Genomic DNA, 26,604 nt, shown 5'->3' with positions numbered 1-26,604 from the left:
TTCTATATTCACTGAACAATATTGTTGCTCTAGGCTCATACTATATTATAGCAAATATATTTCCAAAAAAGCAAGAGAAGTTTAATATTAATTGCCCTGTTTAGAAAGAACATAAAATTAAAAACTTGAATGTAGATTATCTTACATATTAAAAACACCACAGGAATTCCTAAAATATAAAACAAGACTGGTCTTCCAAATCTGAACATCTTAAAGAAATAAAGGGTATGATAATAAATGGATGTTTATCTATGTATATACATATAGGAATATATATATATATATATATATATATATAAAAAAAAAATGAGACTTCTTTTAAGATTTTTTTATTTTATTTTTGGCTGTGCTGGGTCTTAGTTGCTGTGGGCAGGCTTTCTAAAATGAGACATTTAAGTCTTACTATAAATAACAACTTGCTTTATTTCAGCGAAACCTGCAGAAAATATTTTATGTTTTCAGATAAAAAAGAAAAAAATCTACTCTTCATAGTTAGCTCAAATAATGACCTCACTAAAATTTTATCTGTACCTGCAAAGCATAACATATTTATGAGGGGTTCATCAAAAAAATGAATTATGAAGGTTGACTTGATCTATCTTGCATATTGGCAAAAGTTCTATGCACTGGCTGCACCCTCTAAAATAAGACTCTATCTCTGTTTGAAGTGTCTGGCTGAGATTTATTGCAAATGTATACTCATTTCTCTCATGCATTTTTCTCATTTTAATTTCTCTGTACAGCTTACCAGTCATTACTATTGTAATTATTATAATATTTGAATTCTTTTTTATATGAAAATCATTTCTGTTCAGCAAAATAAAGCATGTAATTGTCTAACTGATATTTAATCCTTATAAGCCAATAATATAATATTTAACAGATGCATATAATATCTTATTCATGTCGTATTCAATATTTTTACATACAATACTTCTAACCAGAGGAGAGGACTTACTATTTTTATTTCTCTTGGCAGTAGTTCAGTTACATACCAATAAATTCAGAAGATTGTACATAAGGGCATGTTCAGTTGCTTCAGTTGTGTCCTACTCTTTGCAATCCATTGGACTGCAGCCAGCAGGCTCCTCTGTCCATGGGATTCTCCAGGCAAGAATACTGGAGTGGGTTGTCATGCCCTCCTTCTGGAGGATCTTCCCAACCCAAGGATCGAAACCACATATCCTATGTCTCTTGCATTTGCAGGTAGGTTCTTTACCTCAAATATGTCATTTTTAACTTTTAAAATTATTTAAAATGCACTAACATACAAAATAGAGAAGGCAATGGCACCCCACTCCAGTACTCTTGCCTGGAAAACCCCATGGACAGAGGAGCCTGGTAGGCTGCAGTCCATGGTGTCGCTGAGTCAGACACGACCGAGTGACTTCACTTTCACTTTTCACTTTCATGCATTGGGGAAGGAAATGGCAACCTACTCCATTGTTCTTGCCTGGAGAATCCCGGGGACATGGGAGCCTGGTGGGCTGCCATCTATGGCGTCGCACAGAGTCGGACACGACTGAAGTGACTTAGCAGCAACATACAAAATGAGCTCCCCTGGTGGCTCAGTGGTAAAATATCTTGCTGCAATATAGGAGCCATGGGTTCAATCCTGGGTTGAGCAGATCCTTTGGAGAAGGAAATGACAACTCATTGAAGTACTCTTATCTGGCTAATCCCATGGAGAGAGGAGTCTGGTGGGTTACAGTCCATGGGGTTGCAAAGAGATGGACACAACTTTGCAACTAAACACCTCCAAGAACACATAAACTAATCTATAAATGTTTCATCTAAACACAAATTACCTTAAAATTATTTATACACATGACAACATATACTTGTTCTTTTTATGTAATCTTATTGTTTACTGGTAGATACTAGAAAATGAACCAGAGAAAATTTATAAAACCTATTAACCTAATATAGCCAGTACTAAATATAAATATTAAAGCAACATTCAAAATACCAATTGAAGTTCATAATATGAAATCAATATGGATATACTTAAGGAAAAATGATTATAAATATTTTATACTAAACATGAACTTGAAGAGTGTTATATTTGGGTGGAAAGTAGTAAGAAATAGTCTAAAGTGCCAGAAACTTGTGAAAAAATGAGTGAAAGTATTACTTGCTCAGTGGTGTCTGACTCTTTGCAACCCCATGGACTGCCAGGCCCCTCTGCCTATGGAATTCTCCAGGCAAGAATACTGGAGTGTTTTTAAATTCCCTTCTCTAGTGGATCTTCCTGACCAGAGATCCAACCAGAGTCTCCTGCATTGGTGACAGGATAAGCAACAAATTAGCATTTTTAGAAGATTTATAAAACTGGGATTAGAATAGTTTTAGAAGATTACTGAGCTATACATGAATTATAAGGTATGAACTTGGATCAGGCTGTGATTATTTTCAAAAGGGTCTTCAAATACTAAAGTCTAGATAGTAAAGTTCGGAGAAGGCAATGGCACCCCACTCCAGTACTCTTGCCTGGAAAATCCCATGGATGGAGGAGCCTGGTCGACTGCAGTCCATGGGGTCGCTAAGAGTTGGACATGACTAAGCGACTTCACTTTCCACTTTCATGCATTGGAGAAGGAAATGGCAACCCACTCCAGTGTTCTTGCCTGGAGAATCCGAGGGATGGGGGAGCCTGTTGGGCTGCCGTCTCTGGGGTCGCACTCTGGAGTTTGGACATGACTGAAGTGACTTAGCAGCAGCAGCAGATAGTAAAGTTAAAAATCACTTGAAGTGAATGAAACCAAAAAAAAAAATCACTTGAAATCACCAAAAAAAAAAATAATAATAATTATTACAGTGAAACAGAACTTAGTTCATACCCTTGTGAATCTGATTAATTATGTTACTTGCTACTTTTGTGAACTTAGGCAAATTAACTTACTTCTGTGTCTAGCAGAAGCCCTTGTAAATAGTTCAATAAACATAGTTCTCATTTTTCTCATTTATTTCCTTTGGGATAATATTAAAGTAAAAAAGAAGAGGAAAAAAAGTTTTATGTACATATATGAGCAGATAAAAGTTACCTTATTTATAGATCAAATACAAATTGCAGATAATATTTGCAAATACATGTTAATTTCTGTATTTTGGGTCTTTTGCCATAAATCTAAATAAACAAACTCATTTCTAAAAATATTGATAAAAAATATTTAATGAGTTCTAATTTGTAATAAAACACTACCTGAAAGTATTGGCAAAATCTATATTCACTGCTATTTTGTTAATGAAAGTAGAAATGTTTATATTACAAAACTAATATTTAAATAAATTGTTCTCTGGATGCTTTATCAAATGCTTTATATAACCTATTCCCATTTATTGATATCAAAGAATGAGTCAAGAATGCAATTGAAATTCAAGAGACAATATTAACATATCAAACTAAGTTAAGCTATATGAATTTAAACCTCACATACCCACAAATAATATATATAATCAATTTATGATGTAAAAGGCAACTTTGAATCTGATCATTAGAAGCCAAGATATATATTTTATTTAGAATTAAAATACTGTTCAATCAAATCCATTAGGATTATTATTACTTTGAAATAAATGAATTACCAATTTTTATTAATTTGCATCTCAGTAGATGAGGATTTGAAAAATCACATAGTGACATTTGTTAATAAATTAAACAATACAAGGATTGCAATGGAATATTAACAATGTCACAAAAAAAACTTCAAAAATGTCTTTTTCTCAAAATACTGTTTAAAACATAGACTTGATATTGACTGGTATACAGAATGCTAATGTGACACTATATCTGTTTTTTTAATGATTTATTAGGTAATGTTTGAATGGTTTCCAAACTCTCATACAATGGTAGCTTGTTTTGCTAATATTAAGACATTTATTTTAATAAACAAATGCTTAAAACAATATCTTCTTGTGCAGTATACTGCATCTGTTTCATATAATTTTAATTAAATAAATCATATGAAAAGGAGACTTCTTAAAGCAAAAATGAAATAGAAGCTGCCTCAAGCTATTTTCAACAAGAAAGCATTTGTCAAAATTTGAGAAACTACACTGAAAATATTTTACATTTTACAAACATTTTAAATAAAAGCAAGCTAATATACCTAATTGCCAACATCTGCTGGATCATTAAAAAAGCCAGAGAGTTCCAGAAAAACATCTATTTCTGCTTTATTCACTATGCCAAAGCCTTTGACTGTGTGGATCACAATAAACTGGGAAAAATTCTGAGAGAGATGGGAATACCAGACCACCTGACCTGCCTCTTGAGAAACCTATATGCAGGTTAGGAAGCAACAGTTAGAAATGGACATGGAACAACAGACTGGTTCCAAACAGGAAAAGGAGTATGTCAAGGCTATATATTGTCACCCTGCTTATTTAACTTCTATGCAGAATACATCATGAGAAACACTGGGCTGGAAGAAGCACAAGCTGGAATTAAGATTGCCGGGAAGAATATCAATAACCTCAGAAATGCAGATGACACCACCCTTATGGCAGAAAGTGAAGAGGAACTGAAGAGCCTCTTGAAGAAAGTGAAAGAGGAGAGTGAAAAAGTTGGCTTAAAGCTCAACATTCAGAAAACGAAGATCATGGCATCCGGTCCCATCCCTTCATGGGAAATAGATGGGGAAACAGTGGAAACAGTGTCGAACTTTATTTTTGGGGCTCCAAAATCACTGCAGATGGTGATTGCAGCCATGAAATTAAAAGACACTTACTCCTTGGAAAGTTAAGACGAACCTAGACAGCATAGTCAAAAGCAGAGACATTACTTTGCCAACAAAGGTCTGTCGACTCAAGGCTATGGTTTTTCCAGGGGTCATGTATGGATGTGAAAGTTGGACTGTGAAGAAAGCTGAGCACCAAAGAACTGATGCTTTTGAGGTGTGGTGTTGGAGAAGACTCTTGAGAGTCCCTTGCACTGCAAGGAGATCCAACCAGTCCATTCTAAAGGACATCAGTCCTGGATGTTCATTGGAAGGACTGATATTGAAGCTGAAACTCCCAAAACTTTGTCCCACTCATGTTAAGGGTTGACTCATTTGAAAAGACCCTGATGCTGGCAGGGATTGGGGGCAGGAGGAGAAGGGGACGACAGAGGATAAGATGGCTGGATGGAATCACCGACTTGATGGACATGAGTTTGGGTAAACTCTGGGAGCTGGTGATGGACAGGGAGTCCTGGTGTGCTGAGATTCATGGGGTCACAAATAGTTAGACACGACTGAGCAACTGAACTGAACTGAATGCACATACACAGAAGATAGTGCCAAGAGTATGCATAACTGCATTATTAAAAAGAGCTGCAAACTGGTAAGAACAAGGTATAACAACAGGGAAATAAATTGTATTAATTTGTATAGTGACATACAATATATCCTAGAAAATCAATGAATTATGTAGCTAAATACAATAACCTGGATGAGGCACAATCTTAATACAAAGATAGAAATGCAATATGATAGCTATACAATAGGCTGCGCGGGCACAGGAGGGCCTAGAGGAGCTATCCCACATTAAAGGTAAGGAAGGGCAGCGGTGAGGAGATACACCTCGTCCAAGGTAAGGAGCAATGGCTGCGCTTTGCTGGAGCAGCCGTGAAGAGATACCCCACGCCCAAGGTAAGAGAAACCCAAGTAAGATGGAAGGTGTTGCAAGAGGGCATCAGAGGGCAAACACACTGAAACCATACTCACAGAAAACTAGTCAATGTAATCACACTAGGACCACAGCCTTGTCTAACTCAATGAAACTAAGCCATGCCCATGGGGCAACCCAAGATGGGTGGGTCATGGTGGCAAGATCTGACAGAATGTGGTCTACTGGAGAAGGGAATGGCAAACCACTTTCGTATTCTTGCCCTGAGAACCCCATGAACAGTATGAAAAAGCAAAATGATAGGATACTGAAAGAGGAACTCCCCAGGTCAGTATGTGCCCAATATGCTACTGGAGATCAATGGAGAAATAACTCCAGAAAGAATGAAGGGATGGAGCCAAAACAAAAAGAATACCCAGCTGTGGATGTGACTGGTGATAGAAGCAAGGTCCGATGCTGTCAGGAGCAATATTGCATAGGAACCTGGAATGTCAGGTCCATGAATCAAGGCAAATTGGAAGTGGTCAAACAAGAGATGGCAAGAGTGAATATCGACATTCTAGGAATCAGCGAACTGAAATGGACTGGAATCAGTGAATTTAACTCAGATGACCATTATATCTACTACTGTGGGCAGGAATCCCTCAGAAGAAATGGAGTAGCCATCATGGTCAACCAAAGAGTCCGAAATGCAGTACTTGGATGCAATCTCAAATATGACAGAATGATCTCTGCTCATTTCCAAGGCAAACCATTCAATATCACAGGAATCCAAGTCTATGCCCCAACCAGTAACGCTGAAGAAGCTGAAGTTGAACGGTTCTATGAAGACCTACAAGACCTTTTAGAACTAACACCCAAAAAAGATGTCCTTTTCATTATAGTGGACTGGAATGCAAAAGTAGGAAGTCAAGAAACACCTGGAGTAACAGGCAAATTTGGCCTAGGAATACGGAATGAAGCAGGGCAAAGACTAATAGAGTTTTGCCAAGAAAATGCACTGGTCATAACAAACACCCTCTTTCAACAACACAAGAGAAGGCTCTATACATGGACATCACCAGATGGTCAACACCAAAATCAGACTGATTATATTCTTTGCAGCCAAAGATGGAGAAGCTCTATACAGTCAGCAAAAACAAGACCAGGAGCTGACTGTGGCTCAGACCATGAACTCCTTATTGCCAAATTCAGACTTAAATTGAAGAAAGTAGGGAAAACCACTAGACCATTCAGGTATGACCTAAATCAAATCCCTTATGATTATACAGTGGAAGTGAGAAATAGATTTAAGGGCCTAGATCTGATAGATAGAGTGCCTGATGAACTATGGAATGAAGTTCATGATATTGTACAGGAGACAAGGATCAAGACCATCCCCATGGAAAAGAAATGCAAAAAAGCAAAATGGCTGTCTGGGGAAGCCTTACAAATAGCTGTGAAAAGAAGAGAAGCAAAAAGCAAAGGAGAAAAGGAAAGATTCCAAAGAATAGCAAGAAGAGATAAGAAAGCCTTCTTCAGCAATCAATGCAAAGAAATAGAGGAAAACAACAGAATGGGAAAGACTAGGGATCTCTTCAGGAAAATCAGAGCTACCAAAGAAACATTTCCTGCAAATATGGGCTTGATAAAGGACAGAAATGATATGGACCTAACAGAAGCAGAAGATCTTAAGAAGAGGTGGCAAGAATACACAGAAGAACTGTACAAAAAAGATCTTCACAACCCAGATAATCACGATGATTGACCTAGAGCCAGACATCCTGTAATGTGAAGTCAAGCGGGCCTTAGAAAGCATAACTACAAACAAAGCTAGTTGAGGTGATGGAATTCCAGTTGAGCTATTCCAAATCCTGAAAGATGATGCTGTGAAAGTGCTGCACTCAATATGCCAGCAAATTTGGAAAACTCAGCAGTGCCACAGGACTGGAAAAGGTCAGTTTTCATTCCAATCCCAAAGAAAGGCAATGCCAAAGAATGCTCAAACTACGGCACAATTGCACTCATCTCACATGCTACTAAAGTAATGCTCAAAATTCTCCAAGCCAGGCTTCAGCAATATGTCAACCGTGAACTTCCTGATGTTCAAGCTGGTTTTAGAAAAGGCGGAGGAACCAGAGATCAAATTGCCAACATCCGCTGGATCATGGAAAAAGCAAGAGAGTTCCAGAAAAGCATCTATTTCTGCTTTATTGACTATGCCAAAGCCTTTGACTGTATGGATCACAATAAACTGTGGAAAATTCTGAAAGAGATGGGAATACCAGACCACCTGATCTGCCTCTTGAGAAATTTGTATGCAGATCAGGAAGCAACAGTTAGAACTGGACATGGAACAACAGACTGATTCCAAATAGGAAAAGGAGTTCGTCAAGGCTGTATATTGTCACCCTGTTTATTAACTTATATGCAGAGTACATCATGAGAAAAGCTGGACTGGAAGAAACACAAGCTGGAATCAAGATTGCCGGGAGATATATCAATAACCTCAGATATGCAGATGACACCACCCTTATGGCAGAAAGTGAAGAGGAACTCAAAAGCCACTTGATGAAAGTGAAAGTGGAGAGTGAAAAAGTTGGCTTAAAGCTCAACATTCAGAAAACGAAGATCATGGCATTTGTTCCCATCGCTTCATTAGAAATAGATGGTGAAACAGTGGAGACAGTGTCAGACTTTATTTTTCTGGGCTCCAAAATCACTGCAGATGGTGACTGCAGCCCTGAAATGAAAAGATGCTTACTCCTTGGAAGGAAAGTTATGACCAACCTAGACAGCATATTCAAAAGCAGAGACATTACTTTGCCAACAAAGTTTCGTCTAGTCAAGGCTATGGTTTTTCCTGTGGTCATGTATGGATGTGAGAGATGGACTGTGAAGAAGGCTGAGTGCCGAATAATTGATGCTTTTGAACTGTGGTGTTGGAGAAGACTCTTGAGAGTCCCTTGGACTGCAAGGAGATCCAAGCAGTCCATTCTGAAGGAGATCAGCCCTGGAATTTTTTGGAAGGAATGATGCTAAAGCTGAAACTCCAGTACTTTGGCCACCTCATGTGAAGAGTGGACTCATTGGAAAAGACTCTGATGCTGGGAGGGATTGGGGGCAAGAGGAGAAGAGTGCGACAGAGGATGAGATCGCTGGATGGCATCACTGGACGTGAGTCTGAGTGAAGTCCGGGGGTTGGTGATGGACAGGGAGGCCTGGCCTGCTGCGATTCATGGGGTCGCAGAGAATCAGACACGACTGAGCGACTGATCTTATCTGATACAATATAAGTACATTCACACTAAGTTCAGACAGACCAAACTAAACTCTAGTAATTAATGATATATACTGAAATGACTAAGCTCTAAAATGAAAATGCAAAACACAGTGTATCAATAAATCAAAATCACAGTAGCTTTAGTGAGAAGGCTTTTGCTGAGAACCATATGAAGAGTCATTTTGTCTTAATGCTTTATATCTTTATTAAAATGAGAGTTTTGAGTATTCACATTATTAAAAAAGTCATAATTATTTTATACATTATTTTATATGAATATTTTATAATAAATTGTTTCCCTGGTGACTCTGACAGTAAAGTGTCTGTCTGTAATTCTGGAGACCCGGGTTCAATCCCTGGGTCGGGAAGATGCCCTGGAGAAGGAAATGACAACCCACTCCAGTACTCTTGCCTGGAAAATCCTATGGACAGAAGAGCCTCATAGGCTACAGTCCATGGGGTTGCAGTCAGATGTGACTGAGTGACTAAGCAGAGCAAAGCACATTCAATTCTGTTAACTTTCCAAATAATTATTTGCTATTGAGTGTTGCCTTCTGATAGGAAGCTCATTTAAAAACCCTTCATTTTATATTTTTGAGAGTTTAATATAATTATATTTGTCAAGTACTCTTGTAGGTAATGAGAATTCACAGGTAAAAAGATAGAGTCTCTGTCCTCAGAGAGTTATAAATATTCTCTCCAAACATTATGGTCTCTAGAATCAGTTCAATTCAGTTGTTCAGTTGCATCCAACTCTTTGCGACCCCATGGACTGCAGCATGCCAAGCTTTCCTGTGCATCACCATCTCCCGGAGTTTGCTCAAACTCATGTCCATCAAATCAGTGATGCCACCCAAACATCTCATCCTCTGTCATCCCCTTCTCCTCCTGCCCTCAATCTTTCCCAGCATCAGGGTCTTTTCTAAGGAGTCAGTTCACATCAGGTGGACAAAGTATTGGAGCTTCAGCTTCAGCATCCGTCCTTTCAATGAATATTCAGGACTGATTTCCTTTAGGATGGACTGGTTGGATCTCCCTGCAGTCCAAGGGACTCTCAAGAGTCTTCTCCAACACCACAGTTCAAAAGCATCAGTTCTTCAGTGCTCAGCTTTCTTTATGGTCCTACTCTCACATCCATATACACGACTACTAGACAAACCATAGCTGTGACTAGCTGGATCTTTTTCAGCAAAGTAATGTCTCTGCTTTTTAAATAGTCTGTCTTCTTTATCATAGCTTTTCATCCAAGGAGCAAGTGTCTTTTAATTTCATGGCTGCAGTCACCTGCAGCCAATTAGTCAATCTGCACTGATTTTGAAGCCCAAGCAAATAAAATCTGTTACCGTTTCCATTGTTTCCCCATCTATTTGCCATGAAGTGATGGGTACAGAATACCTTGATCTGTGTTTTTTGAATGTTGAGTTTTAAGCCAGATTTTTCACTCTCTTTCTCTTTCGTCAAGAGGCTCTTTAGTTCCTCTTCGCTTTCTGCCATAAGGATGGTGTCATCTGTATATCTGAAGTCTCTAAAATATGTACCATTAAGATGGTATTTTATTCAGGAGACCATTTTTAATTTAACATTATTGAAATTGTACTAAGCATAATACAATGATCTTCTTAACCAATTCATTGTGATTTACCAAAATTCAACATGGTTGAGCCAAAATGATACCCATAGAGTTATCAATCTCATATCTGGTGATTTGAAGAAACTCTCTCCCCCACCAAATGATTTCAAGAATTACATACCTACCTTCCTGCAAAATGTTTATTTTCTCTGTAATCAATATTTTTATAGAGGAAAATATTATCTTTTCTATATGTTATATTTTTCTGAAATGTTACCATTTACAAAGTCTCTGAATGTTATGTAAATTAGGAAATAAAGTTGCCTATAAAATATATTTCAAGCGACTTAATATTAATACCATTTTTTACCTTCTTTCCTTTATCCTTGTGAAGCAATGTGAACCCTGAGAATGAACATTTTTCTGTTAGTGGTGAATGGTGTATATTTCCTTACAAAATAGTTTGTTACTTTTTAAAAAATATATTCCAAAGGAGTGTATTCTTTTTGAGTTCCAATACACAGAATGAAATATTGATTACTGGGTTGTAATATTATGATTTTGAACAAAAGTGTTTTGTTCGTATAAATCCATTGAAAAGGAACATTTGTTTGAGCCAGTTTAATAGGCTATTGATAATCTTCCACTTTTCTTTTCAAAGTAGGTATCAGAGGAATATCAGCTGGATTCCTAACTGAATTCATAGGATGTTTATAAATATCATCTTGCTGCTCATTTCTGATTAGAAATAGAACTCATAAAAACAAACCAAGATCTTTAATCCATTTTGAGTTTATTTTTGTATATGGTGTTAGAAAGTGTTCTAGTTTCATTCTTTTACAAGTGGTTGACCAGATTTCCCAGCACCACTTGTTAAAGAGATTGTCTTTAATCCATTGTATATTCTTGCCTCCTTTGCCAAAGATAAGGTGTCCATATGTGCGTGGATTTATCTCTGGGCTTTCTATTTTATTCCATTGATCTATATTTCTGTCTTTGTGCCAGTACCATACTGTCTTGATAACTGTGGCTTTGTAGTAGAGCCTGAAGTCAGGTAGGTTGATTCTCCAGTTCCATTTTTCTTTCTCAAGATTGCTTTGGCTATTCGAGGTTTTTTGTATTTCCATACAAATTGTGAAATTATTTGTTCTAGCTCTTAAGAATACTGTTGGTAGCTTGATAGGGATTGCATTGAATCTAAAATTGCTTTGGGTAGTATGTTCATTTTCACTATATTGATTCTTCCAATCCATGAACATGGTATATTTCTCCATCTATTAGTGTCCTCTTTGATTTCTTTCACCAGTGTTTTATAGTTTTCTATATATAGGTCTTTAGTTTCTTTAGGTAGATATATTCCTAAGTATTTTATTCTTTTTCAAAATGAATGGAATTGTTTCCTTAATTTCTCTTTCTGTTTTCTCATTATTAGTGTATAGGAATGCAAGGGATTTCTGTCTGTTGATTTTATATCCTGCAACTTTACTATAATCATTGATTAGTTCTAGTAATTTTCTGGTGGAGTCTTTAGGTTTTCTATGTAGAGGATCATGTCATCTGCAAATAGTGAGAGTTTTACTTCTTTTTCCAATTTGGATTCCTTTTATTTCTTTTTCTGCTCTGATTGCTGTAGCCAAAACTTCCAAAACTATGTTGAATAGTAATGGTGAAAGTGGGCACCCTTGTCTTGTTCCTGACTTTAGAGGAAATGCTTTCAATTTTTCACCATTGAGGATAATGTTTGCTGTGGGTTTGTCATAAATAGCTTTTTATGTTGAGGTATGTTCCTTCTATTCCTGCTTTCTGGAGAGTTTTTATCATAAATGGGTGTTGAATTTTGTCAAAGGCTTTCTGCATCTATTGAGATAATCATATGGTTTTGTTTTTCAATTTGTTAATGTGGTGTATTACATTGATTGATTTGGATATTGAAGAATCCTTGCATCCCTGGGATAAAGCCCACTTGGTCATGGTGTATGATCTTTTAATGTGTTGTTGGAATCTGATTGCTAGAATTTTGTTTAGGATTTTTGCATCTATGTTCATCAGTGATATTGGCCTGTAGTTTTTTTTTTTGTGGGATCTTTGTCAGGTTTTGGTATTAGGGTGATGGTGGCCTCATAGAGACAGCAAAAGAACTGATGTATAGAACAGTCTTATGGACTCTGTAGAGGAGAGGGTGGGAAGATTTGGGAGAATGGCAAAACATGTGAAACGTCATGTATGAAACGAGTTGCCAGTCCAGGTTCAATGCACGATGCTGGATGCTTGGGGCTGGTGCACTGGGACGACCCAGAGGGATGGTGTGGGGGGGGAGGAGGGAGGAGGGTTCAGGATGGGGAACACATGTATACTAATTAAATAATTTTCTATTAAAGAAAAAGAAATCAAGAAAATCTATTAAAAAAAAAAAAAAAAACAAACCAAGAATCTAAGAATTTTTAAATCAGATGGCTTTAGAAATATTAATTTATTTTTAAGTTCCATTGCAAGAGAAATAGAAGCAGATTTCTGTTTTTATCATATGTTTATTCATTTATTTATTTTACTTGGAGGCTAATTACTTTACAATATTGTTGTGTTTTTTTTTGCCATACATTCACATGAATCAGCCATGGGTGTACAGCAAATATTTATTGTGTTCCAGCTATGTGCCAGGAACTCCTCTAGAAAGAAAAGAAACAGAAAAGCACAAAATATACATGAATGCCAAGATGACAGAGTAATGCATTCTGCATGCAAAGTATGAAAATCTCAAATTAATAAATTATATAATCCTGTTATTTAAAACATTATATTTCATGTTAGCCTACCAAGGCAACAAGATCACATTTGCTCTTCTGGTATACATTAATTTCTCTCTCTTTTAGGCCCAGCCATAATTATTGAACAAAAAACATTATATGAAGAACCCAGCTGTAATTCAGTAAAGGAAACAAAATGAGGAACAAGCCAATATTTAAGTTGCAGTAATCAATATAGTGAAAAGTGAAAGTGTTAGTCCCTCGGTCCTGTCTGACTCTTTGTGACCCCATGACTGTAGATGCCAGGCTCCTCTGCCCATGGGATTCTCTAGGCAAGAATACTGGAGTTTGTTTCCATGCCCTCCTCCAGGAGATCTTCACAAAAATCAATAGAAGAGCAATCTGAAATGTTTTAATGAGAAAAACAATGCATTATATTAAAGGTCCCAAACCAAAAAATGGGAACATCTGAGTGTTGTTCATAACTTACTAAATATAAGATTATATTTCAGCAAATTGCTTAATATCATAATGGTTCAAAATCTTATTATAATATATTTATTTAAATGTTTTAGGAAAAGAAAACAAGAATACAGGTTAAGAAATGTTTTAAATATATAGTATGACCATAATGTATCATCAAGAAAAGTATCAGAAGGACAAGAGAAATTATCTGAATCAGAGTTGAATATAAGTGAATAAATAAGAAAAATTATAATTACATTCACCTAAAAAGTTGACAATTTTCAAGTCTCATTAAAATCACATATCCTGTAAGGGAAAAGAAATCCCATCTGTGGTACCATTTTCTATTGTCTAACAAGTCCAGTAACAGAGTCAAAGAGAAGCTTTTGCTATCACTGCAGAGAACTGGCTGTGTTGGTGATGAAACACATGTTAATTACTCCCATCTACTGATGTGTTTCTGTGGGAAACTATATTCACAATTATATAATTTATTTCACTGTAAATACATTTGTTTACACATTTCCAAGCTATTTGTCATTTAATTTGTTTTTTTTTTTGAATTGTATTTTCTTTTTTTTAAAATTTTATTTTATTTTTAAACTTTACAATATTGTATTGGTTTTGCCAAATATCGAAATGAATCTGCCACAGGTATACATGTGGTCCCTATCCTGAACCCTCCTCCCTCCTCCCTCCCCATACCATCCCTCTGGGTCATCCCAGTGCTCCAGCCCCAAGCATCCAGTATCATGAATTGAACCTGGACTGGCGACTCATTTCATACATGATATTATACATGTTTCAATGCCATTCTCCCAAATCTTCCTACCCTCTCCCTCTCCCACAGAGTTCATAAGACTGTTCTATACATCAGTGTCTCTTTTGCTGTCTCGTATACAGGGTTATTGTTACCATCTTTCTAAATTCCATATACATGTGTTAGTATACTGTATTGGTGTTTTTCTTTCTGGCTTACTTCACTCTGTATAATAGGCTCCAGTTTCATCCACCTCATTAGAACTGATTCAAATGTATTCTTTTTAATGGCTGAGTAATACTCCATTGTGTATATGTACCACAGCTTTCTTATCCATTCATCTGCTGATGGACATCTAGGTTGCTTCCATGTCCTGGCTAAGAGACTACTATCAACAATTATATGCCAATAAATGGACAACGTGGAAGAAATGGACAAATTCTTAGAAAAGTACAACTTTCCAAAACTGGACCAGGAAGAAATAGAAAATCTTAACAGACCCATCACAAGCACGGAAATTGAAACTGTAATCAAAAATCTTCCAGCAAACAAAAGCCCAGGTCCAGACGGCTTCACAGCTGAATTCTACCAAAAATTTAGAGAAGAGCTAACACCTATCCTACTCAAACTCTTCCAGAAAATTGCAGAGGAAGGTAAACTTCCAAACTCATTCTATGAGGCCACCATCACCTAATACCAAAACCTGACAAAGATGCCACAAAAAAAAAAACTACAGGCCAATATTACTGATGAACATAGATGCAAAAATCCTTAACAAAATTCTAGCAATCAGAATCCAACAACACATTAAAAAGATCATACACCATGACCAAGTGGGCTTTATCCCAGGGATGCAAGGATTCTTCAATATCCACAAATCAATCAATGTAATACACCACATTAACAAATTGAAAAATAAAAACCATATGATTATCTCAATAGATGCAGAGAAAGCCTTTGACAAAATTCAGCATCCATTTATGATAAAAACTCTCCAGAAAGCAGAAGTAGAAGGAACATACCTCAAGATAATAAAAGCTATATATGACAAACCCACAGCAAACATTATCCTAAATGGTGAAAAATTGAAAGCGTTTCCTCTAAAGTCAGGAACAAGACAAGGGTGCCCACTTTCACCATTACTATTCAACATAGTTTTGAAGTTTTAATTTTTTTTGATATTATTTTTCTCACAGTAGTGCGAAGTCTAATAAATATTCAAAAATACTTTCAAATTAGTAATGGAATTATAGGGGAAAGTATGATATATAGGAGCTGTGAAGGAGGTAGAATAGAAGAAAACAAACTAGGTCAGTTGTAAGAAATCCAAATGAAATTATCAAGAGATGAGTAAGAATCAAAGCTCTTGACTCAGGCAGAGGAAGCAATTGGAAATAAGAGGTTGGGTGTGGGGGTTTGGGTTGGAAAGTGTTGGCCTAACCTAGTAATTTCAGTAAAATGAATTTGTTCAAGCTTTAGACTAATTTTAAAAGTTCTGTGATGCATTTGCTTTCTTGGTGGCTCTTCTTTTTTTTTTTAATGTTTTTCTAAATGTATTTATCCTATACAGACATACATCTGTAAATATGCAAACTCTTGAAACTGAGTACATTTAAATATATGCAATACATGTATTTAGTCAGTAAAATCACATTTTCCGTATTAATTCATTCAATTTTAAATGATTATAAAAGATAAACAAGGCTAAGCATTATGGAGATATATCAGAGTAAGATTTTTATTCATATGAAATTAACTATTATGTGGCTTATAATCCAGTTCATACACCATTAAATCAAACATACTTTTGGCACTCTTGATATATCAAAATGTACTTGGAACTCATGCAAATTAAAATCAAAACATAGGATAGTTAGGCTAAGGGCAAAGGAAAAAAAAAAAAAATAGACCAGAGGATGATAGGTATCTTACATATTTTGAAGAAATTGAAAGAAATGTATAAATAATTGATTTTAGAAATGGGGAAAAAATGAGATACCAATTATTTATTTAAAACTAAGGATATTTCACTGAAGGTTTTTGTCATTAACACAATCACAACAGGTCTGATGATACATGGTGACTTGAAATAGCTTTGATTTAGGAATAGTGGCCATTAGATGAATATATAAAATGACTAGAAGTGTTGAAAAAACTTAAGGCTTCCAGCAAAATATACATTGTAAGATTATTTGGTCTATAAATGTTAGTTTCATAGTTTTTTCTTGCTTTCCTTCTTTATGTAAGTGTTAGATAATGGGGAAACAGGTGTAATAAAATTGAAGATATTAAAATCTAAAGTGGTAAGTCAGGATTTTCAGTGAATTTATTTAGCAATATTCTCTCCAGCTTTAATTTCCATGGATTAAAAATGTTGACTGGACTATCTCTACACAGGTTTTCATTTCCTCTAGTTACTCTAATGAGTCACAGGGGCATCCTGGGTTATTAGTTTTCCCAGCTATTAGAGACTTGATGACTTCCTTTTCCATTTATTTTATTTTCCTCCTTAGTCCTACTGGAATACAGCTTTCTAAATAATCTCCCATTCACCTGATGCCTCTCCCCTCTGGAATTGATTATTTTTAGACTACTCCCAACTATGTTTTGGAAACATTGTTTTACCTGGATTTTTAAAATTCAATTTCTTGTTCTCTTTGATTTTTCTATTTTCTATACGTATGTGTCAGCTCAAGAATCTCAGAGTTTTGCCTTTGTGGTAATTTACTGAATTATTTTATGGGTATATAGTTAATGCTGCTATTTAGAGAGTTTTAAAGTAAGTACAATACTATTTTATTTAATGTCTTAATGACTTAAACTATTGAAATCTTGCTACTTATTCTTATCTTCCATGTTTAACATGTCTATTGACTAATCTTAAAGAGCTCTGCTAGCTTCCAACTATTCTTTTGTTGATAAAGATATCTGTATATGCATGCTGAAGTCATATCCAAACAAGCTCAAAATATTAACAACACAGACATGAGTTTTAATTTTCAGTATAAAGAGTCCATAAAGTTAGAATACTTGAAATAAAAGCAAAACAAATCTAGGCATTCTCTGATTATTCTGAACTTAATTCTTTGGGTTGTCTTAAAGGTAAATGAGTTATAGCATTTTAAAATCCTGGGCTTCCCTGGTGGCTCAGATGGTTAAAAAAAAAAAAAAAAACACCTGCAATGCAGGAGATCCAGGTTCAATCCCTGGGTCAGGAGATACCCTGGAGAAGGAAATGGCTACCTACTGCAGTATTTTTGCCTGGAGAACCCCATGGCCAGAGAAGCCAGGTAGGCTATTGTCCATGGGGTTACAGAGAGTGGATGCCACTGAGCAACACTGACAAACCAAAATCCCTTGCAACCATGTGCCATGTCACATACTATTTTATAAAACATTGAATCCATCGCCTCCAACAAAATATGTGTTTCCTAGCACTAAAATTGATGCAGTGTTTATTTCAGGCCCTAACTCAATCTTGGATACAAGTAAGACCTTTAGGCAAACAATTGCATCAGTAAGCATCCTGGGAGGTACAAACAAACAAAAGGAGAAACAGAATGGAAGTATATGGGGAAAAAAAATATGGATCTTTTTTTTTTTTCTTCCCTCTTGAATGAAACTGCCCACATAACATTGAGGAAAAAAACTTTAATTACAAATCTAACAGCATTTTGTGTGTATTTTGAGATTTTTGTTTGGTTTGTTTTTGTCTTAGAAGACAGGGTACGTCATTCATTTTAAAAGTATATGTATACAGGGTTATTGTTATCATATTTCTAAATTCCATATATATGTGTTAGTATACTGTATTGGTGTTTTTCTTTCTGGCTTACTTCACTCTGTATAATCAGCTCCAGTTTCATCCACCTCATTAGAACTGATTCAAATGTATTCTTTTTAATGGCTAAGTAATACTCCATTGTGTATATGTACCACAGCTTTCTTATCCATTCCTCTGCTGATGGATATCTAGGTTGCTTCCATGTCCTGGCTATTATAAACAGTGCTGCAATGAACATTGGGGTACACATATCTCTTTCAATTCTGGTTTCCTCAGTGTGTATGCCCAGCAGTGGGATTGCTGGATCATAAGGCAGTTCTATTTTCCAGTTTTTTAAGGAATCTCCACACTGTTCTCCATAGTGGCTGTACCAGTTTGCATTCCCACCAACAGCGTAAGAGGGTTCCCTTTTCTCCATACCCTCTCCAGCATTTATTGCTTGTAGACTTTTGGATCGCAGCCATTCTGACTGGTATGAAATGGTACCTCATAGTGGTTTTGATTTGCATTTCTCTGATAATGAGTGATGTTGAGCATCTTTTCATGTGTTTGTTAGCTATCTGTATGTCTTCTTTGGAGAAATGTCTGTTTAGTTTTTTGGCCCATTTTTTGATTGGGTCATTTATTTTTCTAGAATTGAGCTGTAGGAGTTACTTGTATATTTTTGAGATTAGTTGTTTGTCTGTATACGAGACAGCAAAAGAGACACTGATGTATAGAACAGTCTTTTGGACTCTGTGGGAGAGGGAGAGGGTGGGGAGATTTGGGAGAATGGCATTGAAACAAAGTATAATATCATATATGAAACGAGTTGCCAGTCCAGGTTCGATACACGATACTGGATGCTTGGGGCTGGTGCACTGGGACGACCCAGAGGGATGGTACGGGGAGGGAGGAGGGAGCGGGGGTTCAGGATAGGGAACACATGTATACCTGTGGTGGATTCATTTTGATATATGGCAAAATCAATACAATATTGTAAAGTTAAAAAAAAAGAATACAAAAAAATAATAAAAAAATAAAAGTATATGTAAACTCCAAATCAGTTTTCTAGAATTATTTTTATTCAACATAAATGATGTAGTAATTATTGTAAGACATCATGGCCTCTAGAAGCACTCTTTACAAAATAACAACACAAACAAAAATATGTACAAGAATTAATCTCCCAAATGCTCAGGCATTTTTTTGCTCTTTATTTTATACTCATAGATTTCTTTGAGAAATAGTCTGTCCTTTGTTTGGCATAAATTTAGGTGTATAAAATAGTAGATGTTGTATAAAATAATAGATGTTGTATAAAATAATATATGTTAACTGTCAAGTAAATAATGATTATATCCCAACTCTTAATGGTATTGTTTAACTGAATGATCTATAAATGATTCTGTGGATAAGGGTATGTATGACATTGTTTGTGTAGAGATGGTAACCAAGTTTATTCCCCTGAGCTCTAAAATACTGCTCATATTTCCTGAAATGTAACCAAGACTTTATTTAAGATAGGATGTATTGCAGTTGTTGTTTGTTGACTATATAAGTCATGTCTATACTCCTATTACAAGATTCTTCAAAGACTGCTGCTGCTGCTGCTGCTGCTGCTAATTCGCTTCAGTCGTGTCCGACTCTGTGCGACCCCATAGATGGCAGCCCACCAGGCTACCCGTCCCTGGGATTCTCCAGGCAAGAACACTGGAGTGGGTTGCCATTTCCTTCTCCATCTTCAAAGACTAGGTGCATTTTAAGGACAGGACCATGATCTATTTATCTTTGTAGTAGCAACATACTGGTTGTCTTGCACATCACATTCATTTGCTATATGTCCACTAAGTGGAAAGTGCCTGTCATTTAGTTAAAAAAAAAAATTATAAGACAGAAGATAGGTATTTACATTTGTTATTACAGAACCGAGAAGATTTAATTTAAGGAAGTAACCATCAACTGTGTCAGTGACTCAGGAACTTAGCAGTCAATTATTTTTTCTCTGTAGGGTTTTCACATTTTAATCAAAGCAGCACTGTGAAATGCTTTAGACCTGCCTTTGCATGTAATCTGAAAACCTCCAAAGGAGGTAAAAAGGAGACAAGTAACATAACCAATGGGAAAATGTGTGGGACAACAGACTGGAATAAAATAAGCAATGGTGAAATTAACACCCAAGGATACCAGTTGAAGGTTTCTTCCTGATGACTTTAATCATCATTCATAGACCACAGGAAAACTCCCAAGGCAGAATGGTGTTAACTTTTCCTTGGAGGAACTGTAAACATTCAACTCATCTGATTTTAAAAATTAGGATTAGAAAAGTAAAATATAGTATATTTAAGACTGAAGAAAGTTAAAGATTTTTTTTGTTTGTTTGTTTTTTGAGAGAGAAAAGAATAGACACAGTCTGCTGTGGAAAAAGGAAGTAAAAAATAGATGCTTGTAGGAGAAAGGGGAGAAAAAAAAGAAGTATGTGACAGATAAAAGAATATGACAGCTGGACATAAAATCTTAAGCAAAATCAATAGAAAGAAGTAGAAAATGCTGGCTTACCATAGAATTAAGAAAAAAAGAAAGTAAAAAGGAGAGAAAAGAAGATACAGAAAAAGTGAGGAAGAGGGGCTTGGAGGACTGCTCAAAGTGAAATGAAGCAGATTTTGGGATGAGGGATGTGAGAGGAGAGGGTAAGAGAGGGAAAGAGAAAGAGATATAGTGAAAGAGAAAAGGAAACCTCTGCTCTCTCACACCTTTGCAGAAACAAGTCTAATGTTTTGGGTACTGCCAAGCAGAGCAGACAGCAGATGAATAGCCAATGAGGTTGCCCAGGCATGGGTGAGCTGTCTATAGCCTGCATCAGTTACAGACTTATTTTCTAACACAAATCTCACCCCTGAGCTCCAAGACTATGTACTTAACAGCTTAGGTGATATTGCCTCTCTGATTCACTGTAGATATCTTAAAATACAGTGTTGGAACCTGTTCTTGCTACCAAGTGTCCTCATCTGAAGAGCTGACATCACCATCACCCTTCTAGCTAAACATCCATCTTTCCCATATTTATGTATTTTTAAAAATTCCTATGGCATGTAGATAAATAGGGATAAATATTTGAAATATGTGTTCATTTAAATATGAAAATCAAGAGAAAATAAATTTTTCATATTTTATTGTAATACAAATTTAAGCAAACACACAGACACAAGATATTGATATATGTGTAAGAGGACCCATGTTAATGCAAGCAGAGGCAAGAGAGGATATGATCTTGAAACTTAGATCTCAGTAAGGCTAGATGTGTTTCCTTGCCTTTTTTTTTTTTTTTGCTATTGCCATTATTTATATTTTCAGCTGAGTCTGTTCCTTAGCGTGAGAAGTACAAGTGGTTAAAGTTAACACTTTCTTGGATTGATGCATCAGAGGAAAGAATATATGAGGCCAGGAAAGCAGCTATAAATAAGTGCAGAATCTATGCATTCAAGAAAACCAGAGAGAGAGAGAGAGCCACTTCTCTCAAAAAATCTTGGGCTGAAAGCCAAATTACGTATAATCAATGGAGAGTCACTGGGGGCCTGATTGAAAGACAGCAGAAGGAAATCATAGTAATAGAGGAGAGAGAACAGCAGCTGCATATCAGAAGGCACACAATATGTGCAGTTTGCCTCTAGGCAAGTTGATTGCTTACTGCAACTGCAACAACATCAGCAAGAAAGTATTTTGAAAGGAATACAACAGAATATAGAACAGCTGCAATCTAATCTCAGCAGTGCCCAATTTTCAAACAAAAATAAGCAGACATGCAAAAAAAAAAAAAAAAAAAGGAAGAAAATGAGAAAGATCCACAAATATAGGAAATTGTGGCCTAGTTTAAAATAAAGAAAAGTCCAAGTGGGCAGAGATGGTAAATTCAGCAAATATTTTAAAGTAGCTATTATACATTTGTATAAAACTTAAAATGAAAATGTGGTATCAGTGAATGAACAACTGGAACCAATCTTAGAAAATTCACAAAAATCAAAATGGATTGAAGACTTGAACAGAAGCCCCAAAGCCACACAATTCTTAGAAGAAAAAAATATCGGTAATCTTGACAATGATTTATTGAATTTGATGCCAATGGAACAAAAACCAAAATAAATGTGTGAGAATATATCAGACTAAAAAGAGTTCCATTTAAAAGAAACTGTCAACAAAATGAAAGGTAATATATGGAATATTGTATGAATTACCTTTGGAATAATCTATGGAATATTCTATGGAAAAGGTAATCTATGGAAAATTCTTAAAGAGATGGGAATACGAGACCACCTTACCTGCTTCCTGAAAAATCTATATGCAGGTCTATAAACAACAGTTAACAACCGGTCATGGAACAAAGGACTGTTTCCAAATTGGGAAAGGAGTACATCAAGGCTGTACATTGTCACCCTGCTTATTTAACTTATATGCACAGTACATCATGCAAAATGCTGCGCTGGATGAAGCACAAGCTGGAATCAGATTCCTGGGAGAAAGGTCAATAACCTCAGATATGCAGATGACACCACCCTTATAGCAGAAAGCAAAGAGGAACTAAAGAGCCTCTTGTTGAAATTAAAAGAGGAGAGTGAAAAAGCAGGCTTAAAACTTAACATTCAAAAAATGAACATCATGGCATCCAGTCCCATCACTTCATGGCAAATAGATGGGGAAACAATACAAACAATGACACACTTTATTTTAATGGGCTCCAAAATCACTGCAGATGGTGATTGCAGCCATGAAATTAAAAGATGCTTCCTTCTTGGAAGAAAAGTTTTTCCAGTAGGCATGTATGGATATGACAGTTGGACCATAAAGAAAACTGAGTGCTGAAGAATTGATGCTTTTGAACTGTGGTGTTGGAGAAGTCTCTTGAGAATCCCTTGGACTGCAAGGAAATGAAACCAGTCAATCCTAAAGGAAATCAGTCCTGAATATTCATTGGAAGGACTGATGCTGAACCTGAAGCTCCAATAATTTGGCCACCTGATGCAAAGAGCTGACTCATTTGAAAAGACCCTGATGCTGGTAAAGATTGAAGGCAGGAGGAGAAGGGTACGACAGAGGATGGGATGGTTGGATGGCATCATCAACTTAATGGACATGAGTTTGAACAAGCTCTGGGAGTTATTGATTGACAGGGAAGCCTGGCGTACTGCGGTTCATAGGGTCGCAAAAATTTGGACATGACTGAGCAACTGAACTGAACTGACTGAATCTATGGAATGGAGTAAGATTTTTCAAATAATATATCTGATACGTATTTAAAGACCAAAATGTATAAAGAACTTGTAAACTTAATAAAAAAGACTAAAATATGACTAAGAAATCATAAAGGAATTGAATAGACATCCTCCAAAAAAAGGCGTACAAATAATCATAGAAATGTATATGGAAAAGTCCTCGGCATCAATGATCATCGGTTTACTTCAGTTGCTAATTCGTGTCTGACTTCTTTGTGACCACATGGACTGAAGAACGCCAGACTTCCCTGTCCTTCACCATCTCCTAGAGTTTGCTCAAAATCATGTCCATTGAGGACCTGATGCCATCCAACCTTCTCATCCTCTGTCATCCCCTCTCTTCCTGCCTTCAATTTTTACCAGCATCAGGGTCTTTTCAAATGAGTCGGCTCTTCACAGAAGGTGGCCAAAATATTGGAGCTTCAGTTTCAGCATCAGTCCTTCCAATGAACATTCAGGGTTGATTTCCTTTAGGATGGACTGGTTTCATTCCCTTGCAGTCCAAGGGACTCTCAAGAGTCTTCTCCATCACTACAGTTTGGACGCATCCAATTCTTTGTTGCTCAGGCTTCTTTATGGTCCAAAATTCACTTCCATATATGACTAGTGGACAAACCATAACTTTGACTATATAAACCTTTGTTGGCAAAGTAATATCTCTCTTTTGCTGTCTGTTTCTCATAGCTTTTCTTCTAAGCAGCATGAGTCTGCTGCTTACTGCAGCTACTGTCTGCCTTGATTTGGAGCCCAAGAAAATAAAGTTTGTCACTGTTTCCATTGTTTCCCCATCTATTTGCCATGAAGTGATGGGATTGGACGCCATAATCTTCATTTTTGAATGCTGAGTTTTAAGCCAGTTTTTCACACAGCTCTTTCTCCCTCATCAAGACGCTCTTTAGTTCCTCTTTGCTCTCTGCCATTATGTTGGTATTATCTGCATATCTGAGGCTGTTATGTTTTCCTGGCAGTCTTGATTCCAGCTTCTGATTAATGCAGATCAACACTGTGCATGATGTGTTCTGCATGCAAGTTAAATAAGCAGGGTGACAATATACAGCCTTGATGTACTCCTTTCCCACTTTTGAACCAGTTCTTTGTTTCATGTCTTGTTCTAATTGTTGTTTCTTGACTTGCATACAGGTTTTCTCAGGAGACAGGTAAAGTGGTCTGGTATTCCCATCTCCCTAACAATTTTCCACAGTTTGTTGTGATCCACACAGTCAAAATCCTTAGTGTAGTCAATGAAACAGAAGTAGATATTTTTCTGGAATTCTTTTGCTTTTTCTGTGATCCAGAGGATGTTGGCCATGTGATCTCTGGTTTCTCTGCCTTTTCTAAATACAGCTTGTACATCTGCAAGTGCTTGGTTCATCTACTGTTGAAGCCATGCTTGAAGGTTTTTGATCATTACCTTGCTAGCATGTGAAAGGAGCACAATTGTATGATAGCATGAACATTCTTTGGCATTGCCCTTCTTTAGGATTGAAATGAAAATGGACCTTTTCCAGTCCTGTGGCTACTCCTGAATTTTCCAAATTTGCTGGCATAATGAGTGCAGCACTTAAGCAGAATCATCTTTTAGAATTTGAAATAGCTCAACTAGAATCACATTACCTCCACCAGCTTTGTCTGTAAGAATGCTCTCAGGACTCACTTTACTTCACATTCCAGGATATCTGGCTCTAGTGAGTGAACCACCATTGTGGTTATCCAGGTTATTAAGACCTTTTGTGCACAATTCTTCTGTGTATTCTTGCCACCTCTTCTTAATCTCTTCAGCTTTGGTTAGGTCCTTGCATTTTCTGTCCTTTATTATTCCCATATACGCATGAAATATTTCCTTGGTATCTCCAATTTTCTTGAAAAGATTTCTAGTATTTCCCATTCTATTGTTTCCCTCTATTTCTTTGAATTGTTCATTGAGGAAGACCTCTTTGTTTCTCCTAACTATTCTTTGCTATGCTAAGTCACTTCAGTCGTGTCCGACTCTGTGCGACCCCATAGACGGCAGCCCACCAGGCTCCCCCGTCCCTGGGATTCTCCAGGCAAGAACACTGGAGTGGGCTGCCATTTCCTTCTCCAATGCATGAAAGTGAAAAGTGAAAGAGAAGTCGCTCAGTCATGTCTGACTCTTAGCAACCCCATGGATTGCAGCCTAACAGGCTCCTCCGTCTATGGGATTTTCCAAGCAAGAGTACTGGAGTGGGGTGCCATTGCCTTCTCTGACTCAGTGTACATTCAGTTGGGTGTATCTTTCCCTTTCTCCTTTGCCTTTGGTTTCTCTTCTTTCCTCAGCTATTTGTAAGGTCTCCTCAGACAGCCATTTTGCCTTCTTGGGGTTCTTTTTCTTTGGATGGTTTTGGTCACTGCCTCCTGTACAGTGTTACAAACCTCCACCCACAGTTCTTCCACTCTGTCAGATCTAATCCCTTGAATCTGTTTGTCACTTCCACTGTATAATCATAAGAGATTTGATTTAGCTAGCACACATGAATGGCCTAGTGGTTTTCTCTACTTTTGTTGGTTTAAATCTTAATTGTGTAATAAGGAGCTCATGATCTGAGCCACGGTCAGCTGCAAGTCTAGTTTTGCTGACTCTGTAGAGCTTCTCCATCTTCAATTGCAAAGAATATAATCAATCTGATTTGGGTATTGACCATTTGGTGATGTCCATGTGTATAGTCTCCTCTTGTGTTGTTGGAAGAGGGTGTTTGCTATGACCAGTGCATTCTCTTGGCAAAATGTTGTTAGCCTTTGTCCTTCTACATTTTGTACTCCAAGGCCAAAGTTGCCTGTTACTCCAGTTATCTCTTGACTTCCTACTTTTGCATCCCAATCCCTGTGACGAAAAGGATATCTTTTTTCTGTTAGCTCCGGAAGGTCTTGTAGGTCTTCGGAGACTGACTTCAGCTTTTCCAGTATTAGTGGTTGGGGCATAGACTGTGATGTTGGATTGTTTAATTTAGAAAGGAATCAAGATCATGCTGTCATTTTTGACATTACACACAAGTACTGCATTTTGGACTCTTGTTGACAATAAAGCTACTCCATTTCTCTAAAGGATTTTTTCCTACAGTAGTAAATAAAATGGTCATTGAATTAAATTCGCCTATTCCCGTCTATTTTAGTTCACTGATTTCTCCAGTGTCAGTGTTCACTCTTC

Source organism: Bos mutus, chromosome 16 (genome assembly GCF_027580195.1).
Source record: "Bos mutus isolate GX-2022 chromosome 16, NWIPB_WYAK_1.1, whole genome shotgun sequence".
NCBI classification, from domain to species: Eukaryota; Metazoa; Chordata; class Mammalia; order Artiodactyla; family Bovidae; genus Bos; species Bos mutus.
This window is presented reverse-complemented; position numbering follows the sequence as displayed.